Source organism: Pantherophis guttatus, chromosome 8 (genome assembly GCF_059756535.1).
Source record: "Pantherophis guttatus breed Tessera chromosome 8, ASM5975653v1, whole genome shotgun sequence".
In the NCBI taxonomy this organism is placed as follows: domain Eukaryota; kingdom Metazoa; phylum Chordata; class Lepidosauria; order Squamata; family Colubridae; genus Pantherophis; species Pantherophis guttatus.
Window position 1 is genome coordinate 75347137 of NC_142070.1, and position 25794 is coordinate 75372930.

A 25794-nucleotide genomic window follows, 5' to 3' on the forward strand; every position below is an offset into this window, starting at 1 on the left:
TTAAGGAATTCTACAAACGTATAGAAACACAACATAATATCAGAATAAAGCAAATTATGACAGATAGGGGATGTGAGTTCATGTCTAAAGAATTCTCCCAATGGTTAAAGGATAGAGGAATGTTACATTTCACGTCCAATCCTTTTTCTGCATTTCAAAATGGAGTTGCAGAGAGGAAAAATTCCACACTACAAACCATGATTAGGTGCACATTAGAGGATGCTGGTTTAGGCAAACAATTTTGGTCAGAGGCATTACATTATTCGAATTACACTCAAAATAGAACCTGGTCCAGTATTGTGAATAAGACACCATATGAGGTGATGTACAATAGAAAACCCAAATTATCACACATGCACATATTTGGAGTCACTGCAGACGTACACATACCTAAACAATTGAGGAGAAAGGGAGAAAACGTATCCAGGAGATTAAGATTCATGGGATACGAAACTGGAACCAAAGGGTACAGATTTATTGATAGTAATAACAAATTTATAGTATCCAGAACAGCTGTGTTCCATGAACAGGCCAATTGGTCAAAATTGCACCTTAATGAAATATTTCCTAATAAATGTAAAGATACGATATCTTGCGAGGAAGGAGCAACAGAAAATCAAAATATTAACAAAAGTAAGAACAAAACCAAAACTTGGACTAATAGTCAGCATAAAATAAAGACAGACACATTAACAAAAAAGGAAGCTAGATATTTGCATGATAACCATAGCAAGCCTGAAAGAACTATTAGAAACAATAGAAACCAAATACCAAATAAATACAAAGATTACATAATGCATATGAATGGAGAACAAATAACACCTAATACATATGAAGAAGTATTGAAACTTCCACATGAAGAAAGAGAAAAATGGGAACTAGCTATGGAAAAAGAGATGGAAAGTTTACAAGGATTAAATGTATTCACACCTGCGATCGCACCTAAGGATAAAACAATTATAGGTACCAGGTGGATTTATAAAATTAAGAACTTAGAAGGAGGCAATACCTTATACAAGGCTAGACTAGTTGCACAAGGCTATGCACAAAAATATCCAGAAGACTATACTGATACATATTCACCCACAGTGAGAACAGAGAGTGTCAAAACAGCCCTTGTAGTAGCATCTGCACTCAATCTGGACGTATTCCAATATGACATACAGACCGCATACTTACATGCAAAATTAGATAAGGAAATATATGTAAGAGCACCACACAGTCAATACACTAATAAGAACGAAATTTGGTTATTAAATAAGAGTCTGTACGGATTAAAGCAATCCGGCAAAAGATGGTACGATTGCTTGGTAAAAGTACTTAAGACCATGGATTTCAACGCCACCACTGCTGATAATTGTTTCTTTGTAAAAAAGAGTAATGATCATATTGAATTTGTATTAATTTACGTGGACGATATTTTATACATTGGAAAGCATAAAGAGAGCAGGGAAATCTTTGTAAATAAGTTAAATGAACACTTCTCACTGAAATCTCTGGGTAAAGTGAATAAATACCTTGGTGTGCAAATTAACAAAACTAAAAGGGGATTCAAACTTACACAGAAAGATAAAATCATCGAACTCCTAAACAAATGTAACTTAAATAATGCCAAAACCTGTGACACCCCTATGCAAACTGATTTTCTTAGAAACACTGATGAATCTTCCCCTGAGTTTAAAGACAACACATTTTACAGATCAGTTATAGGTTCACTCCTTTATATATCTAATTGGACTAGGCCAGATATTGCATTACCTCTCAATCTATTGTCAAGATATGTTAGTAAACCAACCTTGTATCATTGGGAAGCTGTCAAAAGAATTCTAAGATATCTGAAGGGTACATTAGATTTTTGTTTAATGCTGGAACCCAATAATGACAGAGAACCAAAAATTACTTGTTATGCTGATGCAGATTGGGCTGGTGATACATCATGCAGAAAGAGTACTTCTGGTTATGTTTTTCTATTGAATGATTGTCCAGTTTACTGGTATACTGGTAAACAAGAACTAGTAGCCACTTCTACTACAGAAGCGGAATATGTTTGTTTGTCCAAGGCTGCAAATAACCTTGTATGGTTCAATGATCTGATCACTGATGTTTGGAAGAAACCCACTTTACCATTTATTATGCATGAAGACAATAAAGCGGCCATTGAAATATCCAGATCCGATGCAATTGGACAAAGGTCCAGGCATATTGATATAAAGTTTAAGCATGTGAGACAACTGTCTCAAGACGGATTCATTAAAGCAATACATTGCAATACTTCTGAACAATTAGCTGACATATTAACAAAACCCTTACCTTCTAAACAACACAAATATTTAACTTCTAAATTATATGTATTATATTGTCCTGAATCAGAATGTAATTGGTGTTGTGTAACGAACCGGCATTTAGAGGGGGATTTGTCAGATGTAAATGCCTTATTCTCCAATGTGTAAATAATGTATATATGGAACATCAGAGGTTAACTTATTCTTTGGACTTTAATGTATTCATAACTTACCACTCCCATTCCTAGCTCCACCCCTTGTATATATAAGGAGCCACCCTCACCATTCTCGTCGCTTCTACCTTGAATATTCAGTGAATATAGAATGCCTATCATAATTAAAAAGAAATATATTTAAAGCTCTAACTCCTATTATCTTTATTGAGTCTGATCCTGAAAATATTGCAACAGGAGCTACTTTCTAACTGTAGAAAAAAAAACTGAGCAATGCAGATGTTTTAGGAAATGAAGGATCCTTGGTGGTTTCTGACCTTGGTTGCTTTCTTGCAGATGTTTCATTATCATTGATGGCATCACCTAATTTAGGTAATGAAACATTCACAAAAAAACAACCAACTCTGAGACCACCAAGGACCCCACATTTCAACCCCGAGCTACAAATATTCTTCTTCATTGGTGTTGTAGGAAAGCTGAGTTAGTCCACAGTAGTCAAAAATCAAGAGCCTGGTAACACCTTTTGCAACTGACATTTTTTACTTAAAAGGAATATATTGTCAGACTGAAAGAATTGGGACTATATGTTAAGTTGCAATTCAGGTTTATTGTTCAAGCCTATATAGACAAAAAGCTAATCAACTAAACAAATGAAGGTGAAATATACCTGTCCGAGGTGGCACAGTGGTTAGAGTGCAGTACTGCAGCTACTTCAGCTGACTGCTATTTCAGCAGATCAGCGGATCAAATCTCACCGGCTCAAGATTGACTCAGCCTTCCATCCTTCCGAGGTGGGTAAAATGAGGACCCAGATTGTTAGGGGGCAATATGCTATTTAGTATACTGTCTTTGGTGTAAGCCGCCCAGAGTCCTCGGAGAGTGGGCAGCATAGAAATATGACTAATAAAATAAAATAATAAAATAAAATAAATAATATTGCAGGATCCGATCTGGTTAGAGAGAAGTTTGTTTGTTTATTTGTTTATTTATTCATTCAAACCTACAAGATAACAGGAATAAGTATAAACATGGACATAGGAAATGAGTACAAATAAAAGGACAGTAGGACAGGGACGGTATGGTGCGCTTATGCATGCCCCCTTTATGGACCTCTTAGGAATGGGGTGAGGTCCACGGTAGACAGTTTAAACTGTGTGGGTTTGAGGATGTAACAATGGTGTCAGGTAGAGCATTCCAGGCGTTGACCACTCTGTTGCTGAAGTCGTATTTTCTGCAGTCGAGTTTGGAGTGGTTTACCTTGAGTTTGTATCTATTGTTTGTCCGTGTATTCTTCTTGTGGTTGAAGCTGAAGAAGTCGTTGACAGATAGGACGTTGTAGCAGACAATTTTGTGTACTGTGCTTAGGACAGACCGTAGGCGGCATAGTTCCAGGTTGTCCAAGCCCAAAATTTTGAGCCTGGTGGCATAAGGTATTCTATTGTGAGCAGAGGAGTGGAGGACTCTTCTCGTGAAATATCTCTGGACCTGCTCAATTGTATTAATGTCTGCTGTACACCGTGGATTCCAAGCAGACAAGCTGTATTCGAGAATTGGTCTGGCAAAGGTTTTGTATGCCCTAGTTTCTTCCTTGAGGATGGGTTCCAACATGAGTCCAAAAGCTTGGAAGACAAAATCTCTGGTCCCGGTGACTGACCCAGATTGGATCCTAGTCTCATTTAACAGTTTTATTGGATTATGTTATAACATACCAAAAATGCAAAAGCAAATAGTAGGAAGAATAGGGAAAGGAGAAGGGAAGGGAGGGGGAAAATGAGATAAAGAAAGAAAAGGTATTGATTCCCTTTGGTGCAGTAGAATAAGGCATTGACATCAAACCTCAACTTTTTTGCCTTTACATAATAGTTTACACTAGCCACTTCTATAACAACAAATCTATCTAATCGGTAAAACCCAAAATCAATGTTTCATTTTTTTCCCACCTCAAGCACAAAGTCCAGGAGTGGTTTCCAAGTAGAAATAAAAGTATTTATATATTGTTCTTTGATCAAAGCAGTCAGTTTGGCAAAAGAGAACCTGGTCAACTACAGTTTAGTACTACATTGGTGCCAGATAAGGGCCAATGGAATTAAAGAGGAATTGAACCTGGACTGATTGTGATAACATAATGACTCTAAGATGATGACATACTTAACTCCTACCCGCAGCTCTGCCTACTCTTCTCCTACACACAGACATACATAAACATGCATGCGTGTGTGAGCTACATTAATCACCAATGATTAAACTCTGCATTTATCTATAGCAATAGCACTTAGACTTATATTGGTTTATTGGTTTGATTTATATGCCACCCTTTTCCGGAGACTCAGGGCGGCTTACAATGCATTAAGCAATAGTCGTCATACTTTTGTATATATCTGCTTAGTAGGGCTTTCGGCCCCCGTCAAGCGGTGTTCTTTTTTATACAAAGTCAGCTTATTGCCCGCACAAACCAGGTCCTCTTTTTACCTACCTCGAAAGGATGGAAGGCTGAGTCAACCTTGAGCCTGGTGAGATTTGAACTTGCAATAATTGCAGGCAGCTGGTGTTACTTAACAGTGCTTTAGTCTGCTGTGCCACCAAGGCTCTTATACCATTTCACAATGCTTTCCAGTCTTCTCTAAGCGGTTTACAGAGTCAGCATATTGCCCCCAAGAATCTGGGTCCTCATGTTACTGACCTCGGAAGGATGGAAGGCTGAGTCAACCTTGAGCCTGGTGAGATTTGAACTGTCAAATTGCAGGCAGCCGGCAGGAAGTAGCCTGCAGTACTGCACTCTAACCACTGCACCACCGTGGCTCAGCTATCCTTTCTCATTTATTGTACCTCCTCTTCCTTTCTCTGCATGTCTTCAACCACTGCCCTTTTCCTTAATCAAAGGAAGATAATTCATTCTACTTGGGAATATATATATTTCCCTCTCAGAAAATTAGGATACTTTTGATGCTTCTTTGATAGCTATCCAATTGATTTACTATTTTTTGCTCCAATACAGTGTTAATCAGCTAAATGTCCTGAGCGTCCACCAAGAAACAGTTTAGCCACATCGTGCATCTGATGACATGAGAAGCAGCTCATAAAAGCTTATACCTTTGCTATACAGAAGGGATGCAGTGCATTTGTTACACAGAGGGACATGGTGGCTCAGTGGCTAGAATGCTGAGCTTGTTGATAGAAAGGTCGGCAGTTCAGTGGTTCGAATCCCTAGTGCCGCACAACGGGGTGAGCTCCCATTACTTGTCCCGGCTTCTGCCAACCTAGCAGTTCGAAAGCACATAAAAAATGCAAGTAGAAAAATAGGGACCACTTTTGATGGGAAGGTAACAGCATTCCGTGCACCTTTGGTGTTTAGTCATGCCGGCCACATGACCATAGAGACGTCTTTGGACAGTGCTAGCTTTTTGGCTTTGAAATGGAAATGAGCACCGCCCCCTAAAGTCGGGAACGACTAGCACATATTTGCAAGGGGAACCTTTACCTTACCTTTACAGAAGAAGTGCTACCAGACTCCTCCCTGACCAATGCAACATGTTTTTTTAATGTGGTCTGGGCTGAAATGATTTAAGTAATTTCTGGATCACTGCCAAGAATCCCTTATTGATGCATTGAGGTAGCCAAGTTCTTCAGAAGACTTAGTGGAACGGTTTCCTGGATTTCTGAGATCTTGCCATGTGCATTGATGCGTGCGCATTAATTTCATTAATATTGTCAATGGAAGTGGGATCTTTGGATGCACATGGAGGCTTAGTCATCCTGACAAAAGCCTTGAAGCCACCAGAAGCTCAACCTTCTGAAGGACAAAACTGCTTCATGCTTTCAGATATGTTTAGTTTCAATGAAGGAGAATTTTTGTAGCTGTTGGGTTGAAATGAGGGGTCCCTTGGTGCTCTCGGAGTTTGCAGATGGTTTCATTATCCAAACTAGGTAACATCATCAGTGATTGCTATCTACCTACTTTGGGTAATGAAATATCTGCAAGAAAACAACCAAGCTCAGGACCAAGGATCCAGAAGAGGTATTCAGCTGGTTCAGACCGGTTTGCCTGAATCGGTAGTGGAAATTCCAGGTGGGCCCGCCCCAGCTCTATGCTGTCCTATTTAGGCACATTTCTGAGGCCGGGCGCATGCACAGAAGGTGCATGAGTAAGCAAAGCACATGTGCGGAAGGACGTGTGCATGCATGGATGAGGCGCATGCACTCAGATTTGCGAACCGGTAGGGAAAGTAAGTGAATACCACTCTTGCAAGGATCCCTCATAGCAATAGCACTTAGACCTATATACCGCTTCATAGTGCTTCACAGCCCTCTCTAAGCGGTTTACAGAGTCAGCATATTTCCCGCAACAATCTGGGTCCTTATTTTAATTGACCTCGGAAGGATGGAAGGCTGAGTCAACCTTGAGCTGGTGAGAATCGAACTGCCGAACTGCTGGCAGCCAGCAGTCAGCAGAATTAGCCTGCAATGCTGCATTCTAACCACTGCGCCACCACGGCTCTCTCGTGTGTTTAGTCTGTGCTAAAAGGCTTTATGAAGCGTCCATTCATATCTGGGACCCATCCCTAATAGCTGTTCCCTCTCCATGTATCTGCCTAACGTTGAACATGGATATTCTGCATTCATTTTTGCTGCAACTTCAGATAAAATTCCACACAGTTTACTGGCTCTTGGCTCAAAAGCACCGTCTGCACTGATGAATTGAATTTGGCTTGTGTCCTTGAGTCAATAGATTTCCTTGCAAATGTTAGCCCAGTTTGATAAAAGCAAATAACAATTTACGTTACGGAATGGGAGGCTGGGAGACTCTCAATCCAGTTTCAGAATTTGAAAGAGTTGAATTTAACTACTCCAGCGATAACACAGGGTAAAATCATATGTCCTTCCAACTTCCTAAAACGCCCATGGCCCCGTTGCGAACTGGTAGTAAAGGTAAGTAGAACAGGGGTAGGTTCTAATTTTTTTTACTACTGGTTCTGTGGGGATGGCTTATTTTGTGGGCATGGCTTGGTGGGGGATAATGTGACTGGGTGGGCATGGCCAACTTTTTTTTTTTTTTTTTACTTTTAAAAGCATTTTTTCTACAACCTTAAGAGGTTGCAGAAAAAAATGCTTTTAGAAGCCTCTGCCGATCAGGCAACTCAGCTGGGATCACCAGAGGCTTTTAAAGGCATTTTTTCCCCTTCAGCCTCTTTGGCCAAAGAGGATGCAGAAAAAGATGCTTTTAGGAGCCTCTGGCGATCAGGCAACTCAGCTGGGATCACCAGAGGCTTTTAAAGGCATTTTTTTTTCCTACAACCTCTTTGGCTGAAGAGGTTGTAGAAAAAAATGCTTTTAAAAGCCTCTGACGATCCCAGCTGAGCCGCACGATCATCAAAGTTTGTTTTTTTTTTTTACTTTTAAAAGCATTTTTTCGGCCGAAGAGGTTGTAGAAAAAATGCTTTTAAAAGTTAAAAAAAAAAAAAGCCTCTGATGAGGTCGGCGGGGTAAGCAAGCGGTGACCGGGCCGGGGACCAGTTCAGAGGCATGGCCAGCCAATGTTATTACTGGTTCTCCGAACTACTACAAATTTTTACTACCGGTTCTTGTGAACCGGTGCGAACCGGGAGCAACCCACCACTGAAGTAGAACTCACCCCTGCCGTAAGTGTGAAACACGGTCATCAGTCACATTTTTAAGCGCCGTTGTAAAACTTTGTTTACTAAATGAAGTTGTTCTACTGGTATTTGCTGTTGTTTTTCTTCACTGTTGAACCCAGGCGCAGGGATGTTAGAGAAGAGTCTGTGTTATCTGAGTCTCAAACTGAAGCACAAGTGATTCCTGTCGTTTGCAATTTTTTCAGCAAATCCTGCACCATTCGAAGGGTGTTAACCCCAAAGGGAATAGCTAAATGTCTACGGAGATCCTCAGTTATCCAGGACATGGTTGTTCCTTTTTTTTAATTTTTTCCTACTTGCAAACATACTGTTGATAACCCTTTTCCAAAGGCGAGCCAGAATATATGTGACATCCCAACAATTCCTTTTCTTTTCAACACAATGCTAATCAGTTAAATACATGGAGCTCTTATCAGGCAAAAAAAGAAAGACTATGATATTAATTTCTGAGGCTCGCAGTGCGGCAAAGGAGTTGTATAGGTTTTGGACTCGCTCCCAGTTCTACCTCTCTTCTTGGAATTCATTCTGGAATCAAATTATGAATGGCTGTGCATTTCTGCTGCGAAAAAGAGCCCCTTTGCCAGAAACAAGCAAATCCCACAGAATAATTCAGCTGGCTTTTGCTGTCAAACATCCTTACTACACCTGGCCTGCTGCCCTTGCTTTTGTTCCAATCCTGGTTAAGAGCAGTATTCTAATCTTGGTGTTTTGATCCATGGGCAGTCATTATCTGAGGAATTGAAATGGGCGGGTGGGAAGCCAATGGGCAGACTCTGGCTGTTCTCTCTCCTGTCAGGGTTATTTTAAAAAAGAAAAAAAGAAAGAAAGCTTGGCATCCATCGGTCTGTAAGCAGAAGTGCTCGGATGCTGAGCGTGAAGCTTGCACAGATGGAGTAGACATGGCTGAAGGTGCAAAAGAGGACCACTCCCACTTAAGTTCTGTTTGGTCTGCAACAATTAGCAGATGGTAATGTGAAATCTATGCCATGCAGAGTCCCGGCCTGAGGATCAGAACTCTTACTAATGTTTAGGATAGTTTAGCATCTGTCACAATTGGTGATTGTGTGGTCCATGTTTATTTATTATTTATTTATTTATTTTATTATTAAAATTTATATGCCGCCCTTCTCCCGAAGGACTCGGGGCGGCTCACATAAATAAAAAACAATAACAATAAAATCTAAAACCAATCTAAAATTAAAATCCCCAAATTTAAAACCTCGTAGAATGCGTAGAGTGCAGAGATCGGGAGCCGTCCGGAGCTTGGTGGGTAACCCATTCCAAAGAGTTGGTGCGGCCACAGAGAACACCCTCATCCTGGGAGTCGCCAGCCGACACTGTCTGGCTGACGGCACCCAGAGGAGGGCAGCTCTATGTGAACACACAGGGCGGTGGGAGGCCGATAGGAGGTGGTCCTGCAAGTACCCTGGGCCCATGCCATGTTTGGCCAGTTGAGAAAAATATCCGTAGCTGCATGCCTCTTTTAGCTATTAATAACGTTCAATAACAATAAGGAGCTTGCTGGGAGCAAGGAAATCTCAATTTTCCGTGTATAGTCAGCTGTTTGTTCTGGATTTTGGTCTTGGGCAGTAGGGATTCAAATAATTTAACCACCGGTTTTCTGCCTTAATGATTGGCTGGGTGGGCGTGGCCATGGTGGGCATGGCCAGGGGGTGTGAGAGGCAGCACTCGGCCTCCTGCACCCCCTGGGAGCAAAAATGGGCCGCTGACGGGTGCCTCCTCCCTGCGGTCCATATTGGGCCTAGGAGGCCTTCCTGAAGCCTCCTGGGAGTGAAAACAGGCCACCGGGGGGGGTGTGAGCCGCACCCCCCTGTGCCCCATTTTGGACCTAGGAGGCCTCCCTGCACTTACCTGGGAGCCAAACTGGGGCGCGTGGGGACTCCTGGAAGGGCAGGGTGGGAAGAGGCGGAGCCAGCCAGCAATTTAACTACTGGTTCATCTGAAATGGCCCGAAATGGCTGAATCCTACCACTGGTCTTGGGTGATCTGATATGATTGCTAGGCGGTGTTAATGGAAGCTGAGGTGACCACATTTCCAACACAACTCTTGTAGTACCAAAGATGCTTTTTTCCAAGAGGCAACTGGACTTTCTGGTTTTTCTTTGAAGACATTTCACTTCTCATCCAAGCAGCTTCTACAGCTCTGACTGGGGTGGTGGGGAGCTGAAGTCTTCAAAGAAAAACCAGAAAGTCCAGTTGCCTCTTGAAAAAAAAAAAAACAGCTTTGAGACAACCATGATCTGGATGACTGAGAATCTCCAAAGACAACTCTTGTAGTAGTGCATAAGGTGTAAATTGCAAGGTGGTTATGGGAATAGTGATAAATGGAAATATATGGATTTGAAAAACCAAATTTCCTAGGTGGATTAGAGCTGGGAGTCCTCGGGGCTACTGGAAGTGAGAAAAAAAGAGAGTTGTGTTTAGAGTAGATGGGGGGACTTTTTAAGGTGTGCAACCTAAGTTCTCAGACATATATTTTTGTATGGGTCTCCAAAAATAGTAGCTAAAGATCTTTTTGGTTTGTTTTTTTTTAAAGAAAGTTTATTTTTTTAAGAACAAAGACATCACAGCATCATTCCTCAATCTTTTATCAACAGTTTAGGCCTTACTGACCAAATTTTCTGTATTAGCATCTTTATTGTAGAAAGACCAGATATTTGCTAATGTCTTGGCACCTTTCCAGTTGTGCTTCCTAGCAACTTCACATAAAGCCCAACCAGCCTGAAGTTAAAGGGAAGTTTCAGCCAACTAATGCTTTTTTTTTTTTAATCAATAAAGGAGAATTTTTACTACTGGTTCTGTGGGCATGGCTTAGTGGGCATGGTGTGGCGTGGTTTGGTGGGCGTGGCTTGGTGGGCATGGCAGGGGAAGGATACTGTAAAATCTCCATTTCCACCCCACTCCAGGGGAAGGATACTGTAAAATCCCCATTCCCTCCCCACCCCACAAACCTGCTTTCCATATCCGTTCTCCTGTGCAGGGCAACAAAAAAAGACCCATCTGATCAGCTGAGACTCCGGTCAACTGGGACTCAGGAGGTAGCGAATAGATGGGGGTGGGGCCAATATGAAATGGTATTTACTGGTTCTCCAAACTACTCAAAATTTCCGCTACCGGTTCTCCAGAACGGGTCCGAACTAGCTGAATACTACCTCTGCTTCCAACTTTATTATTCTTTTATTCTGATAAATCAATCAGTCAGATTCCTTCCAAGAGAGCTGCTTAGAAGAAGATTAAACTATAGAAGAACAGAAGATAAGTTCATTCTGATTTCATTCTGGCATTTTGTTTAAGGACTGGGTCTAGCCGGAGAAAGACAGTGATTGGATTCTTTACAGAAGTTGAGTCTCAGTTGATTGCAATGGGAATTGGATGTTTAAGAAATGTGTGTAGTAAAATAAGAAGAGATAAGGTCAAGAATGAATGGATGCTGAATGAACGTGGACGGAATAGAAAAGTGAGTGACCAGTATGGGAGAAAGACAGGAAGATAGTTTGATTACATAGAGGGAAGCAAGGAGGATCAAATGGCAAAGCAAATGCGTAAAGGAAGAGAGAAGGGATAAAGAAAATGTCAGAGAAACTGACATTTACGCATTCTTTGTTATTTTATGGGCACTGCAAGGGAAAAGACCGTGCTATAGCAGCTAATAGGAAAAAATAAATTTAAGAGCACTAGGAAAGTAGAAGAGCTATCACATAATACCTCTTCTTCCTTAAACAAAAAAGTAGGCCTCTGCTCTCTTCTTACCTTAATGGAAATCTGGAGTCCAAGGTGATTGTGGAAACTCGGGAAACTTCCAGAAGTAAATTTCACACCCCTTGACATCCAGCTTAGTGGGGGAAATTGTTTTGGAAATGTTGAACCCAATTTATGGGCTGTGGCTAAAATAGGGACAAAGTTGTGGGACTCAAGATGGAGTTAGCAGGACAGAATTTGGGTAGAAATCGGAGGATCGTAGAGCTGGAAGGGTCTTCTATCCAACCTCGTGATCAAAGCAGAAGACCTTATATCCTACTGGATGTATGGTTGTCCAATCTTTTTGTTGTGGTCCACCAGACTCAGACGATGAGGAGGTTGGGGAGGAACTTGGGCCATTTCTGGAGTCTAGGGAAGGCTCTGATGGATGCTCTGCGTCAGACACAGAGATAGAGCCAGGACCGTCCAACATTTCCCAGCCACCGGAGAGGCAGCTGCCTTTGGAGGCTGATATGATTGAGGAGGAAGAACAACTGGGGCCTGTTCCATATGCACATATGCGCAGAGCAGTTAGAAGAGGTGAACAATGGAGGACAAGGAATCAATGGTGAATGGCTCTTCCCTGGCTGGGGAATAAATAGATGGAAAGGGGAGTGGTGGTCGTAGGAGACAACCGTTCGTATTTCTGAAGATTTTGCTCATTGTGTTTCGTGCATTAAAGACTGCTTACCAGAACTTAATTTTCAGCCTTTCGGCTGGGAGCTCACGGTCTTACAATTATCGCAAGGAACTGATAAGGTCTGTTGCTGCAGTTAACTCCTTGCAGGACTCTTGCCTGGGCTTTTCGGTGGGTGAATGCCATTAATTCACAAGAGGTAGAAGGTTTTTTTCATGACCAGGAGTCTGTTTCTTGCTTCTGCTAAGGCTGGGTCAGAACAGTTTCCTTGAAAACCTCCAGCGATGGAGGTAACCCCCACAATTCTGGAAGTCAAGTTATTCCATTGGTTATTTTTTTCTCATTGACAGGAATAGCTGCCAGAAACACAGGATGAATTTGTAAAGCAATTAAAAGAAGAACAACATTAATACCTCCTAACTGGTATGGGTTCTGTGGGAAACATGAAATGCTACAGGTTCACCATCATGGCCCTATTCCATTCCAGACAAATGGTTGTCCAATCTTTTCTTTTCTTTTTTTTTTTATTGAAAAAGTTTTTCAAATACAAATTTTTCCCCCTTTCCCCCCCTCCTCCCTAACCCCCCTCACCCGCCCTTCCCCTTTGACTTCTTCATAATAAACCCAAATTCATAACAGATTATATCATACTTTGCTATCCACTTACTCCATCTCCATATACTGACCCTTTCTTTCTAATAAAATTATCATACCCCCCTTATACTATGCTGTAATATGCATTTCAAAGTGACATTCTATTATAACAATATCTAGTAACTCCTGATTTAACATAATGATATTATTGTATCTCCCAATTTAACAATTTCGGCTCGTGATCTACCCTTTTACTACCCCCCATACAATATAACATTTCAAAGCATACTTCCGCTCTAAAACTATTCAATAAATCCTAATTTGACACTTATTCAATTCAACTAATTTCTTTCCCCCCCTTCATTACATACATTCAGATCTAAACATAATATCCCTTTTCTTTAAACTAAACAATCCGTAACCTATCCTATCTCCACCCACTTTCCTACAAAATTACCATAATTATTCTTAATATCTTTATTCTTCTGCCCACTCCCCTGTCCAATCTTTTCTTGAAAACCTCCAGTAATGGAGTACTCACAACTTCTGGAAAGAGACTCCTTCTACAAAAAAAGAGTCCTTTGTATCAAATTTGATTCTCATAAATCAAATCAAATGCATAGGAACAATTTGGCACTGACTCGCTTCGATGGTCTTTTTACTTCCCAATCTAGCCTACAACTCTGTCGTGTCTGTCACTGCGTTATTTTATTTGCCAGCTGAACTCATCATTTCTGGACTGTCAGACTCTCCGTAGCTTGCCAACTTCTTATCAGTAAGCTACGTGTTTCCGTATCCACCCACATTCCTTCACTTGCTTCACACATTCTTTCCTTTGTTCTCTTTCCAGCAAGGTCCGGCTGAGATAGCCGGCAAGAATTACTTTCAAAAATGTAGCAATTAACTTTTCTTAGTTAGTGAGGTGTTTTATTTTCTTTATAACAAATAAATGAGTTTTATCAGAAACCTTTCTTCGCGTTTCTTTTTCAGAATATTGCAAACAAGGAGGAGCCACGATTCATCTCCTCTAATTAAACAGGGTAATTAGTCCCAGAGCCAAACATGGGATTAATAAATGCCCTGACAGTGTCCTTATATTTTTTTAACCCAATGATTAAGCGTTAACTATTAAGATTTTCTTGATCAATCAAGCCATGTCAGCGAGAGGTCGACCTACTTCAAATAAATGGACAGGGAGAATTCGTTTTTTGGCACAGAGATGGAAACAGCAATTTGTTTGACTCTTAATTCACAGTGCGTTCTTAGGACTATCTAATTAAGTAAGTTTTACTCTCAAGATACATGGGGGTGTAGGTTTGTATAGGAATGTAGCCTTCAAAGTGGATTTCTAGATCTTATTTCTTGGTTAATTATGGCTGGAACCATAATTAATGTTCTTGGAACATTAGAGTAGAGTAGAGTAGAGTAGAGTAGAGTAGAGTAGAGTAGAATAGAAGTAGACGAGACGAGACGAGACGAGACGAGACGAGACGAGACGAGACTAGACTAGACTAGACTAGACTAGACTAGACTAGACTAGACTAGACTAGACTAGACTAGACTAGACTAGACTAGACTAGACTAGACTAGACTAGACTAGACTAGACTAGACTAGACTAGACTAGAATAGAATAGAATAGAATAGAATAGAATAGCAGAGTTGGAAGGGATCTTGGAGGTCTTCTAGTCCAACCCCCTGCTTAGGCAGGATACCCTACACCACTTCAGATGAATGGTTATCCAATCTTTTCTTGAAAACCTCCAGTAATGGAGCACCCACAACTTCTGGAGGCAAGCTCATTCGTTGATTCATTGTTCTCATTGTCAGGAAAATTCTCCTTACTTCTAAGTTGGCTCTCCCTTTATCTCATGTGGGTTGTTTTGTTTTTCTCATGCCGTTCCTCGATAGGAAATCAGAAGAGGAAATTATTGAGAGAGTTGCTGAAAGCGCAGAGGGCTTCCCACCTTTACCAATTAGAAATCTGCTTTTCCAATCCTTTTCACTTCAGTGGAAGTCATCGGACTCCCCCCCTGAGAAAAGCAGAAACTAAGCAGTAGTGTGGAAGACGTAGTTTAATCACGTCCTCAACAGCATTAAAAGGTGGCCAGCAGCCACGGTAGAGTTGCATTGCTAATAAGGCAGGCAGTCATCTAACGAGCACTTTTGCACTAACGCTTTCAACCTGATGGAACCAGGAGGGTAATTTCATTCTTCTCCTTTTTCACGCCTGCACACCCTCAATAGAGAAACGTGCATTAAAGGCCTCCCTTCCTCCCAATTCCTTGGAACATAATGCCTTCAAAAATAACGCTGGGAACAGGGAAGGTGCAGGCATCTGTCCAACACATTATCTCCTTCTTTATGGTTTGGTCCATGTTTGACCACCTGCCCAATGAGAATTCCTTTCAATTCCTGGTTTTGCCAAGGGAAGAGGAGCTCTTTAAAGCAACCTGGAGCTGTTCCATCTGGCTCAGCCCCTCACTTGCTTTCACTGCATGGAAAGCACAGGACTCCATTCTAGAGCAGGACTTGTTGCCTACGTTAAGCTTGCTTGTCATTTGTCCTCTTCTTCCAGCTACAGGCCATGGCTCAGGACGAGACTTGATTATTATGCTGAAAGGGAATTGATTCAGCAGAGAGGTAGAGGACAAAACAAAGCAAACATCAGTCCCAATGGCTCAAAAAAATGAGAAAACCCATTTGGGATGTGTAACTTTGCTCAAGGAGTAAAACGCCTGAACTAGGATCTCTAATTTACCGTATTTTTCAGACTATAAATTTTTTGGGAGGAAAATAAGAAAACAGCTGATTGGTGGGTGGATCAGCCTCCCGGGATACCCCCAATCAGCTGTTTCCAGAGGTGAATTTTAGCAACAGGTTCGTTGGTTGTGAGCTCTGTGCCTTGCTTTTTTTTTTCTGCCTCTGAAAGCCTCCAAAACAGAGCTTCAGAAAAAAAGGCTTTTTTTCTGAAGCTTCTTTCAGAGGCTTTTATTCTGAAGCTTCTTTCAGAGGCTTTTTTTCTGAAGCTTCTTTCAGAGGCTTTTATTCTGAAGGACTATCTGTATTCTGTTCAATCTCCTTTCTTTGGTATTGGTATGTAGATTAACGTCTTCCGATCTGTTGGTTATTGTGTCATTCTCCAGATTTGTTAGCATAGTTTGGTTAGAACCTTTACTGATTTTTCTTTTGTTGCTTGCCATATTATTTTAGATAAAAGCCTTACAGAGGCTTTTTTTTTCCTGAAGCTTTGTTTCTGAGGTTTTTTTCCTGAAGCTTCTTTCAGAGGCTTCTTTCAGCCTCTGAAATCTCTGTTTGCAAGGCTGGGTGGGACTATAATATAAGTATAAGACACACCCAGATTTTCACCCTCTTTTTTGGGGAAAAAAGGTGCATCTTATATTCCGAAAAATACAGTAACCTTGGTAGTCCAAAAATGAATTCACGGTAACCCCCTTCAAGCAAGTCTGAATAGGATCAAGTGCTGTGTTGTGGCCCGCCGGTGGCCAGCGGAGCTGGCAGCGGAGTCCCACAGTGAGGAGGTTGGGGAGGAACTTGGGCCAGTCCTGGGGGCTGGGGAAAGCTCGTACGAGGGCTCTGCATCGGAGGCAGAGAGGGAGGTAGACAGCAGCAAGGCAGAGGAACAGCTTGAGCCCATTCCCAGTGCACACATGCACAGAGCTGCCAGAAGACAAGAACAACTCAGAAAACAGAGTCGACTCGGGAGTAAAGGCACACCATGGAGGTGATTGGCCCCTCCCATAGAAAATAAAAGAGGAGCGAACAGAGAGTTGGCTTTTGCAGGAAACAATTCACTCATTCCATGACTCTGAGAGACTCTGTGCCAAGTTTGGCCTTGTACTGCGGTTGGAAACAGGTTACGTGGCAGCTTGCAAAACGAGATAAGGTGTGTTGAGAAATATTCCTTTGAAAAACTGTTGGGAGAAACCTTGCTGACTGTGAGTGAACGTAATTCACAGTCGCGTAAATAAAAGAGGTTTTGCCAGGACCAATTCCTGCCTCCTGCTTGTTAAGGGATCCTTGGTCAGAACATGCTGGTCCCAGTCTGGGGAAAGGAGAAACAGGTGAAATCTGAGAGCCTCCAGACTAGTTGTTATTTTGATGGGTCTATGACAATTCGCCATGGCCAACTCACCACGGCCATTCAACTCGCTGCAGGACAATTTGCTGCAGGACGAGAGTTACCCTAATACCAAAGAAATGGTGGAATAGAATCATTTTAAAAAAAAAAAAAGGATGCCAAAGGAGGGACAGAATGAAATGTGAATGACAAAAAAAGGAGCCTGGTTTACCTCAACAGACAGAAGCACTGTAATTTAACACCAGCTGTCTGCAATTAAAGTAAGATCGAATCCCGCCAGGCTCAAGGTTGACTCAGCCTTCCATCCTTTCTAAGGTAGGTAAATTGAGGACCCAGTTTGTGGGGGCAATAAGCTGACTTTGTATAAAATATACAAAAGTATGAAGGCTATTGCTTAACGCACTGTAAGCTGCCCTGAGTCTCCAGAGAAGGGCGGCATATAAATCAAATTAAAAAAAAAATTATTTTAAAAGAATTAAACTGAATTGTTAAACTGTCCCGTGGTGAGTTGACCATGGCGAATTGGCGGTGGAAAGTTGGGCATGACATTTTGACATAGCTGCAGTGACAAGAGCCTGCTAGCCAGAGAGAAACAGAAACGGATGCAAGGAAAGAGCTTCTGCCGATGTATTGAGAAGAGGGGATTTGAGACCAACCAAGTGGTCAGTGATGAACTCCTGCTAAGCAAAGCCTCTCTAAGCCTGAGGCTGTTACATCACAATCCTGCCTTCTCTATGTTTAATGTTTTCTTTCTCTCTTTCTTTCTTTTTTGACTATAGAAACCTAGGGTCTCCCCAATCCAGTTTATGTGGCTTCTTTTCTTTTCTTTTCTTTTCTTTTCTTTTCTTTTCTTTTCTTTTCTTTTCTTTTCTTTTCTTTTCTTTCTTTCTTTCTTTCTTTCTTTCTTTCTTTCTTTCTTTCTTTCTTTCTTCCTTCCTTCCTTCCTTCCTTCCTTCCTTCTTTCTTTCTTTCTTTCTTTCTTTTTTTCTCCTTCCTTCCTCCCTCCCTCCCTCCCTCCCTCCCTCTCTTCTTTCTTCTTCTTTTTTTCTTTATTAAATTTGTATACCGCCCTACTCCCGAAGGACTCAGGGTGGTGAACAGCCAAATAAAATACATATAATACAAATGTTAACAAAACGTTAAAATACAATTAAATAATTGGCTCAGAGAACGAAATTTAAAACCCCCAATCTTCCTTCCTTCCTTCCTTCCTTCCTTCCTTCCTTCCTTCCTTCCTTCCTTCCCTCCCTCCCTCCCTCCCTTTCCTGGTGGAATAAAAAAGGACAGAACGAGTGAAGTGAGAAAATAGAACAGGTCAGAATCAAATGTAATCTTTCTGTACAGCAAACCCAAAGGAGGTGAGATTGTCCATATTGGTTTCAAAGTTTACCAGACGCCGCTTTCAAAAAATAAAGTAGAATTTAGAATCCTCCCCAAAGAGAATTTTCCTTGAAACTCTTTTAACTCTCAGGAAAATTTCTCAGTTGTTTCGTATGGAAAGGGCTTCTTTCCTTTTCCTTCAAATTTTGGTTTAAATAGAAATTCAGCACCCACCCCCAACGGTCGCCTCAACGAGACATAGAAATTTAATGAACAAAACAAATATTCATTTTCCTTTCCTATTTCTCTCTCTTTCTTGCTGTCTTTCTTGTTCTCTTTCTCACTCTCTCACCATCCATCCATCCATCCATCTATCCAGGAAGAGTTGGCTGATAGATATGGATATGTGTGTGTGTCAATCCATGTTGTATGCAGTGGCCTTAGCTCTTTAAAATCTGCCCGTAAGATGCAATTATTGGTTAATTCTGCTTCTTTGTCTCTTGTCAAATAGTCTAATTCAGTCAAATTATAATAACTTTTAAATGTCTTATATCCAATAAGCTACCAGCTCTCTTGGTCTGGTCTAGCAAAGCCAGGTTTTAAAGTCCATCATTCACTTCAGCTGCTCAAATTCTCTTCAACTTCCTATCGCTATAAATTTGACCCCCAGAATGATTGATCCATAGAACATAGAATCCTCCAGAGAATATTTCAAATCATTAAAGGTAATACAGGTAGTCCTTGACGTACGACTATAATTGAGCCCAAAATTTCTGCCCCATTTACCAGCATTCTTGCTACAGTTGTTAAGTGAATCACTGCAGTTGTTAAGCTAGTAGCATGGTTGTTAAGTGAATTAGGCCTCCCCATCGACTTTGCTAGTCAGAAGGTCACAAAAGAGAATCACATGACCTTGGGACCCTGCAACTGTCATAAATACCGTGTTTTTCCAAAAATTAGACCTAGTCTTATATTTTTTTGGGGGGGGCTCCAAAATAAGCACTAGGGCTTATTTTGGGGGGATGCCTTTTTCCCCACCATGTATGAGAGGCCCACTTCTTCTGGTTGCTCCTTCAATGGGGCGGGAGGCTGCATGGCATGCCAGTGCCACTGCCATGAGGCAGGGGGGTAAAGCTGCCCCGTTCACCCCACACCGGCTTACCTCAGGGCCCTGAAGCCAGGCCATCCGCACCCGGACACCTTCCTCACCCCGTGGTGGCAGCTCCGTCAGCCCCGTCCAGCAGGACCCCCTGTCGCTGCCAGCGCATTTCTTCTGCTCACTCGCGGCCTCAACAGAGCAGGCAAGCGGAGAGACGGTGGGACGAGTGGGCGGGTAGAAGTGGGAGGCTCGTCTTTGCATCTGTGGCCCATGTGGCACGTCGGGATCACCTGCCTTCCCACCCACACTTCTGCCTCCGTCTGCTGCCGGTGCCGCCGTGCGAAGACGAACTTCCCAAGGCCTGCCTGCCTGCTCTGGCCCACCAACTCTTGGCTTTCCCATGTTCTGCATGGTACGTCTGGATCACGTTCCTCCCCCCACCTCTGCCTCCACCTGCTGCTTGGACAGGTAATCAACTCACCTGCATAGGCTGTAGCTGCTGCCAGACACTGTCGGCCCCTGTGCCCTCACTGCCTCTGATGCTGGCCACGCGCCCCCGCTGATGACAACCTTAACTAGGGCTTGTTTTGGGGATAGGGCTTATATTAGGAACATGCTAAAAAAATCAGGCTATGGCTTATTTTCAGGGTAGGACTTATTTTAGGAGAACTTCGGGGTACGAGTCAGTTGCTGAACATCTGAATCGTGATCACATGACCCTGGGGGAGGCTGCAACAGTTGTAAATGTGAAAATAAGTCCCCCCTTTTTTTTCAATGCCGTTGAGACTTTGGACGGTCACCCAATGAACTGTTGTAAGTCGAAGACTACTTGTACGTTGGCAACATCAGGAGGAAAAAGCCTGGTGTACAAAAATAGAACGGCTTTCCCTAGCAGCAAGACTTTTCTCAAATCTATCTATTACTTCCAGTCACTCTTCCAGAGAATTAATTCTATCTCTAATTAAACTCCCGCTGAAGTCATTGGGGTGTACTACCCAAACAGCAGGCATAGGATTACATCTATCTATCTATCTATCTATCTATCTATCTATCTATCTATCTATCTATCTATCTATCTATCTATCTATCTATCTATCTATCTATATCTCCCTCCCTCCCTCCCCCCACTCTCTCTACACACACACTCTCTCTAGCTTCCATCTATCTCTATCTATCTATCTATCTATCTATCTATCTATCTATCTATCTATCTATCTATCTATCTATATCTCCCTCCCTCCCTCCCCCCACTCTCTACACACACACTCTCTCTAGCTTCCATCTATCTATCTATCTATCTATCTATCTATCTATCTATCTATCTATCTATCTATCTATCTATCTATCTATCTTCATCTCCCTCCCTCCCCCCTCTCTCTACACACAAACTCTCTCTCTCTATCTTCTATCTATCTCTATCATCTCTCTCTCTCTATCTGCATCTTTCCCTCCCTTCCTCCCCCTCTCTCTCTCCCTCCCTCCCCCCTCTCTCTACTTTCTCTCCTCTCACTCTCCCCACTCTCTCTCTCTCCTATCTATCTATCTATCTATCTATCTATCTATCTATCTATCTATCTATCTATCTATCTATCTACATCTCCCTCCCTCCTTCCCTCCCTCCCTCTCTCTCTCTACACACACACTCTCTATATCTATCTATCTATCTATCTATCTATCTATCTATCTATCTATCTATCTATCTATCTATCTATCTATCTATCTTCATCTCTCCCTCTCTCCCTCTCTCTCTCTACACACACTCTCTCTCTCTTCATCTCTCTCCCTCCCTCTCTTTGTCTATCTCTACTCTCTCTCTTCTCTTACTCTCTCTATATATATCTTCTATCTGTCTGTCTGTCTGTCTATTATCTATCTTTGTGTGTGTTTGTGTGTGTGTCTATCTCTAGCTCTCCTCTCTCTCTCCTCTCTCTCTCCCCCTCTCTCCCCCACCTACCTACCTACCGAATAGACTTGCATCTTCACAACATTATAAGGCATATCAATATGTCAAAAACAACAAATTTTTTTTTTACTCATATGCAAAAGTAGATACTTACCTTGATTTCACTGCTGTTCTATTTTGAACTTCGTCACTGGGACTGCTGATAATAATAATAATTAGTGTCATCATACTGCAAGTGTTCCATACACACTCCCTTACCCTCACCCCCAATGAAGCAATAGTTGCTCAGCCGTCGTACCCTTAGCCTCACTTCAGTGTGTCCCTGACTGCATCTTTAAAATAACATTAGTCTCCTTCGCTGTTCTAAACAGGGCTTTGATAATGCATGTTAAGTGTTCTTCACCACTTAAAATGCACTATACAAATAATTGTTGTGTGACCTCTTCAGTCTTTCTGGCTTTGTCATGCAGCTGCATAAGAGAGTTGGCTTTCACCGAGTCCTTTCCCAGGGACGTGACACTTTACAAAGTGTGATAGTGCTGCTTTTTTCAATGACTCATCTGCTTTGTGTCCTTCCCTCCCTGGTTTTTTTTTTTTTTCCCCAAGTGCATAAAGAACCCTTTTATAAACATCTCTTTCCTTCTCCCTTTCCCTTTGACATTCTCACTTGGGCACACCACATCCAATCTCTGAAGGATTAATTTATTTTCTTTGCATTCTGCCTTTCTCGCTGTACCTGGGTCAGGAATCGTTGCGCGTAATTACGCACAAAGAAGTTGGAGTATACACAGTGTCTCTAGTTTTGTGTTTCTAAGGCAGACTGAGATCTGGTGTGCGGCATCTGATGATAAGGACATGAGTGACAAGATGTGTCATGTGTTGTACTAGCTGGCGAATTTGCCAAGGATATCAAAAGAGCTAGAGGAAACTGCTAAGTCAGGTTGGCAGTCCTTGGATGTAGCGTTGAAATAGACCTGAAGACACTTGTGGATAATCCTTGGTGGAGTCAAGATTGGGATGATGCATTCAACCATGTCTTCCTTGATTTTTCAGTGGTCTTTGACACCACTGGGGCTGTGGTGAAATCCAATTTTTGCAAAATCTCAATTCCCACTCCACTCCAGGGAAAGGATAGTGCAAAATCTCCATTCCTTCTCCACTCCTGAAGGAAGGATACTGCAAAATCTCCATTCCTTCCCCACTCCTGAGGGAAGGATACTGCAAAATCTCCATGCCCACCCCACTCTGGGGTAAGCCAGAGGTGGTATTTGCCGGTTCTCCGAACTGCTCAAAATTTCCGCTACCGGTTCTCCAGAACCTGTCAGAACCTGCTGGATTTCACCCCTGCTCTGGGGTATCCTTTTGGATCAGGTTGAGAATGGGATAGGTCTCTTAAGCAATGAGATGGTTCTCTTCCTTCTACTAGAGCAGGGGTGTTAATTTAACTTAACTTAATTTCATTGAGGGCCACATCAGGGCTGTGGTTGACCTCGGGGGTGGGTCAGCGGTATGTGGCTGATTGGGTGGATGTGGCCGATGGGGTGGATGCAGGGGTGGGTTTCACTTACCTTTACTACCGGTTCACAATGGGAGCTCATGCGCAGAACATCTATGACGACGTCCGGGTGGGTGGGTGGAGTCTCCCACCACCATTTATTTATTTATTTATTGATTGATTGATTGATTGATTGATTGATTGATTGATTGATTGGTTCGATTTATATGCCTCCCTTCTCCGGAGACTCAGGGCGGCTTACAATGCGTTAAGCAATAGCCTTCATACTTTTCTTTTCTTTCCTTTTTTTATTAAAGAGTTTTACAAGACAAAAAACATTTTTACAAGAAAAACATAAACCGTTTGCCATCTTTCCATATATGGATTGTACAATCACATTTGCAAATTAACAACCTCTTTAAAAAAAAAAAAACAGTTACGTAAACTACAAGAATCTCTCCAGATTCTTTACACATGTTTTCCCTTACCTCCTACCCCCCTCCTACCCCAATCCTCCCCCCCCCAGACTTCCCAGAGCAAATACAGGATATAGCATCTAACAAACATATATATATATATATATATATATATATATATATATATATATATATATATATATATATATATATATATATATATATATATATATATATATATATATATATATATATATATATATATATGGAAAAAAAAACTTTAACCCCCTTTTCATATCTAAATATAACTATTTAAACCAATTATTATTTAAAAGTAATCGATCCAACTTCTTTCTTATCCGTAATAAGAATAATAAGCAAGTCTTCTTTCTTCCAGCATTACACAATCAAAACCCAGATACAATTAACCATCACATCTCCAACCCTTGCATATATTAACACATTAGCAAAATATTTTAACCAATCTCAAATAAAATATATTGTACAAAACCTTATTTTTACTTTTTGCCCCACAAACTTATATTGATTCTGCCTGGAAACATTCCTTGCTTAATGACTTTATAAAACTTATTCATCTTGTTCTCTACAAATCCATTACGTATAATCAAATAACATCTTCACTGTTTAAATCTATAAAAAATATTATAAAAACCCTTCCCTCAACCCTTGCACCATTTTTAACCCATAAGCATATATAGATTCTTCAACAAAACATTCCTTGACATATAACTTTAGTATTAATATACTTCAAGACAATGATAAAAGTTTGGTAGCCTTCATACTTTTGTATATACCTGCTTAGTAGGGCTTTCGCCCCCCCCCCCAGCGGTGTTCTTTTTTTATACAAAGTCAGCTTATTGCCCCCACAAACCGGGTCCTCATTTTACCTACCTCGGAAGGATGGAAGGCTGAGTCAACCTTGAGCCTGGTGAGATTTGAACTCGCAGTAATTGCAGGCAGCTGGTGTTACTTAACAGCACTTTAGTCTGCTGCGCCACCAAAGCTCATATTACTACCAGTTCGCAAGAACCAGACCAAACTGGGAGCAAGCCATCACTGGGTGGGTGTGGCCATATTGTCACCACTCCCCACACTGCTGGCAGGTTTCCTCTTCGCATTGGGTAGACCGGGCCAAAGCAACGCGGGTCGCCCCCCTTACATTTCCCAGGACGGTCCCGCGAGCTGGATCTGAGCACATCGCAGGCTGGATCCATCCCACAAGCCTTGTGTTTGACACCCCTGTTCTAAAGAGGGTTCTAGTTGGCATTGATGTGAGACAGAGCTCTTTTATTGCTTTATGTCAGGCACAAAGAATGGGGACTGGAACATGAAGTTCCAGTTAAGATTATTTATTGCTCACGTCTATTTGCAAGAATCTAGTCAACTAATCATCATCAGTAAATTGGCATTAGGTAAGAGTTGATAAAATTCAAGGGAGGCTGGACTTGGGGTGGTTGTGGACACATAACAATTCTAGGCTGATTACTCTCTTGACTCTCCCTCTTCTCCTACATTGTGTCTGTCCTGAGGAATAAAATTTCCCACAAGATTTGAATGTCTGCAGCCCTTCCTATCTCTCTCTCTTTTTTTTTTATTGAAAATTATTAAAAAATACAGAAAAAAATATAGTAATATGGATAGAATTGCAGAGAGTAATATAATACATATAGAGTTTTAAAGTATCAATTTTCGCCTGGAGAAAGTACAAACTTCCATTAAGCTAACTCATCAAAAGAAAGGAAGGTTTAACCAGAAAATTCTCAATCGTCATGCAGTACTCCTGGAAGTATTTACCCACGTTCACATTAAGGTTAATATTTTCGTTCTTCTTAAGATTTCTTTTTTTTGCAGCCAAGCATACCATCTGTCCCAGCTTCTATATAACCCCGATTCTTGTCTATCTCGCAAAAGTCCAGTAAACTTGTCTGCTTCTGCACAGTCCATGATCTTTGCAATTAACGTAGCCTCCGATGGGATATTTTTAGATTTCCATTCTTGCGCGAACGAGATCCTGGCTGCAATGATGATGTGGAGAGCGAGATACCAATTAGATTTGTTTAAGTTCTCTGGTTTCATGCCTAGTAAAAACGTTTCCGGGTTCCCTTCCTATCTCTTTTAAGGGCTGAAGGCCTATTTGTATTCTCTCCCCGCCCCCCCCCCCTTTTTTTTTTGAGCATTGAGTCAAGAGTTAAGAGCCTTGGTAGTACAGTGGTCTAAGGCACCCTGTTATTAAGCTGGTTATTAAGACCAGCTGCCTGCAATTACTGCAGGTTCGAATCTCGCCAAGGCTCAAGGTTGACTCAGCCTTCCATCCTTTCTAAGGTAGGTAAATTGAGGACCCAGT

At 41.7% G+C, this 25794-nt stretch overlaps 1 protein-coding gene across 6 annotated transcripts in view; it reads left to right on the top strand.

The window, feature by feature from the left end:
* PCDH7 (protocadherin 7) overlaps nucleotides 1-25794 on the top strand; it is a 602886-nt gene that overhangs the window by 145914 nt on the left and 431178 nt on the right. The gene's annotated exons all lie outside the window — the stretch shown is intronic.